Genomic DNA, 3899 nt, shown 5'->3' with positions numbered 1-3899 from the left:
ATAAAATAAAATTGAATTAAAAAAATTTACAAAGTCTTCCCCCAACATGACCTCCTTCGATCCTCACAAACTTCTTGTGAATGATGCTCATTGAATAATTTTACAATCAGGAAACTGAGATTCAGAAGTGAGTTTCTGGGCTTCTCTGGTGGTCTAGTGATTAAGAATCCACCTGCCAATGCAGGGGATGTGGGTTTGATCCCTGGTCCAGGAAGATCCCACATGTTAAGCAACTAAGCCCATGCACCACAATTACTGAGCCCACATACAGCAACTGCTGAAGCCCGAGTGCCCTAGAGCCTGAGTAACAAGGGAAGCCACTGAAATGAGAAACCAATGGTTTGCAACAAAGAGTAGCGCCTGCTCAACACAACTAGAGAAAGCCTGCATGCAGCAAGGTTACACATCAGGTTAGAGCTCTGCTGAGCTGTGGATATGTGCGCTTGAGGTGCTAGGAGCTGGCCCTGGGCCACCACTGGTCCAGATTCCAACAGCTCATCTTCTTCCCTGCAAAGACGTAAGCATCCAGGTTCTGCCTGGAACCCCCACCTCCCCTTAAGCACATCCCCCCCTTGCTGCTGCAGAGATGTGTCTTCCTACCACTCCACAATGGATGCCAGTTTTTCCCCAGGAACCTCCAGCCAACCCTGGGACTTCCCATCTCTCAGCCCCTGTTTAGTTTTCTCCCCTCCATAATTGTGGTGATACTTCGATGTCACAAAACACAGTTCTCAACTTTTCTTTCCCTGTCTTCCCACAGGGGATTTGTTACTGATATCTAGTTTACCTGCGGACTTCTGCTCCCCCTTCCCTGTGGAAACCTCCCTGGCTCAGGCTCCCCATCTCTTATCTGGTCATAACACCTTACCTCACCTGTAACCTCCCTCCAGTATCTCTCGCTGTAGCCAAGGAAACCCCATGATTGGTCACCCCCATGCTTAAAACCATCCCATTGCCTTCTACTCCATAGCTGGAATTAAAGGCTCTTTGAGTTCTGGCCTCAGCCATACTCTTCCCCTACCACTCCTCAGCCATTCCAAACTGTTTGTAATTCCTTTTGCTTTCAGGGATCTTTCCTGGTCTTTGCATTTCCTGTTCTCTTTGCTAAGGATGCCTTTCTGGTAAACTCTGAATCATTCGTCAGGGTCTCTTTCCAGATTCTAGACCAAATATCCATTCTTTTACCAATTACTTATTAATCACCTTCTGTGTACCAAGCACTTTTCTAGATGCTAAGGATTCAGTAGTGACAACAGCTGATAAAAACCCCAACCCTCATCGAAGTCTAAGTGTGTGCATATGTCCTTGTTTGCATGTGTGTGCTGTGCTTAGTCGCTTGGTAACGTCTGACTGTTTAAATAGATATGGATATTTCTTCAGGAGCGCATACTTCTCAGAAGAGGATTTCTGTTGTATATTCGTCTGATGTCGTTGTTGTTTAGTCGCTAAGTCATGTCTGACTTTTGTGCCACCACATGGACTGTTGCCCCCCCAGGCTCCTCTGTCCATGGGATTTCCCAGTCGAGAATACTGGAGTTGGTTGACATTTCCTTCTCCAAAGGATCTTTCTGACCCAGGGATTGAACCCGCATCTCCTGCGTTGGCAGGCGGATTCTTTACCACTGAGCCACCAGAGAAACCCCATATAATTTTAAAAAGATGTCTTACTACTTAATCCCGAAGAAGTTCATTCATTCAAAAAGACAACTTTTGGGGACTTCCCTGGTGGTCCTGATCTCGGTGAGGCAGCAGTGAGTGGTGGCATGAAGTGAGATCTAAATTCCCTACCCAGTAATTGAACCTGGGTATCCTGGATGAGAACCAGAAATCTTAACTGCCAGACCAGCAAGGGCTAGAAGCTATTTTTCCCTGGATCTTTGCCCCCAGTGAAAAATGCGCTTATCACAAAGGCAGAAACTGTAAATGCAAGTACAGAGTTTATTACTGGAGACATAGCACAACAAGAAGTGGGAAGGCAAACAGAGAAATGCTTTGTTAAGATAGAAGCAAGGCAGAGATACAGACTGGAGAGAAAGGGTGTGGGCATCCCCATTAGTGAAGAGGAACACAACAAACAGGCGGATAAGTCATTTATATAGGGCAGTTCTTCCAGGTCTTTGTCTTCCTTCCAGCCAATTATCTGGTTTCTTTTTTCACACCTAGCCTACCCTGGGATACTCCCCTGGGTGTTGCTGCTGCTAAGTCGCTTCAGTCGTATCCGACTCTGTGCAACCCCAGAGACGGCAGCCCACTAGGCTCCCCCGTCCCTGGGATTCCCCAGGCAAGAACACTGGAGTGGGTTGCCATTTCCTTCTCCAATGCATGAAAATGAAAAGTGAAAGTGAAGTCACTCAGTCATGTCCGACTCTTTGCGACCCCATGGACTGCAGCTTTCCAGACTCCTCCACCCATGGGATTTTCCAGGCAAGATAAGAGTACTGGAGTGGGGTGCCATTGCACCCTTCAGCCAAGATGGATCTCTAAGTGAAGACTTCTAAGAGGAGCAAGACTCACTATGGCCTGGCATTATCCCCTGATTTTTGACCACAAGGAGCCTTTCTGCGCAGGTGTAACATCTCCCTTGTCCCAAAAGAGGAGGGAATGGAGATCCCTTAATCCTTTACTCTAACAGGATTTTGTTCCTCTTTGTCCTTGCCATGACTGTTACCTTAGGTGTTTATAAGAGGAAAGCACTGGTTATTTACCCTGTTTCTGCTGTTACTTCCATTTTGGAGGGCAAACAGGAGGCTGGTTATAAATGCCTTAACTGGAGTCCACCTATCTCTTGTCTCAAGAAGTGCTAACAATTGTTAGTACCCAGCCTGAAGCCCACTTCTTCATGCCCTATGAAATACAAACAGGAAATCAGTTGTGAATGTCTAACCTGGAGCCCATCTATCTCCTACATTGGTCCAGTGGCTAAGACGCTGTCCTCTTAATGTAGGGGGCCAGGGTTCCATCCCTGGTCAGGGAACTAGATCCCACCAGCTAAGAGTTCACAGTTCAGTTCAGTCACTCAATCATGTCCGACTCTGCGACCCCATGAACCCCAGCACGCCAGGCCTCTCTGTCCATCACCAGCTCCCGGAGTCCACCCAAACCCATGTCCATTGAGTCGGTGATGCCATCCAACCATCTCATCCTCTGTCGTCCCCTTGTTCTCCTGCCCTCAATCTTTCCCAGCATCAGGGTCTTTTCAAATGAGTCAGCTGTTCGCATAAGGTGGCCAAAGTATTGGAGTTTCAGCTTTAGCATCCATCCTTCCAATGAATATTCAGGACTGATTTCCTTTAGGATGGACTGGTTGGATCTCCTTGCAGTCCAAGGGATTCTCTAGAGTCTTCTCCAACTTCACAGTTCAAAAGCATCAATTCTTTGGTGCTCAGCTTTCCTTATAGTCCAACTCTCACATGCATACATGACCACTGGAAAAACCATAGCCTTGACTAGACAGACCTTTGTTGACAAAGTAATGTCTCTGCTTTTCAATATGCTGTCTAGGTTGGTCATAACTTTCCTTCCAAGGAGTAAGCGTCTTTTAATTTCATGGCTGCAATCACCATCTGCAGTGATTTTGGAGCCCAGAAAAATAAAGTCAGGTACTGTCAGCTACCTCACCTATTTGCCATGAAGTGATGGGACCGGATGCCACATGCTGCAACTAAAAAAATTCCCACATGCTACCACTAAAGATCGAAGATCCTGTGTGCTGCAACTAAGACCTGGAGCAAGCAGTTTTTTTTTTTTTTTTTTTTTTTAAGATGTGTTGTTGAAGCAAAGAACAGCATTTAAAAGAGAGCAGAGCCAACTTCTTAAAGGAGCAACCAACCAACTATTCCATCCTGTGATCTATAACAGGGTTATTAATTCAAGTGTCGAGGGGGCCAGGCAGGTGCTGT

Source organism: Bos javanicus, chromosome 7 (assembly GCF_032452875.1).
Source record: "Bos javanicus breed banteng chromosome 7, ARS-OSU_banteng_1.0, whole genome shotgun sequence".
Lineage (NCBI taxonomy): Eukaryota > Metazoa > Chordata > Mammalia > Artiodactyla > Bovidae > Bos > Bos javanicus.
The sequence above is the reverse complement of the archived record's forward strand: the minus strand, read 5'-3'. Positions refer to the sequence as shown.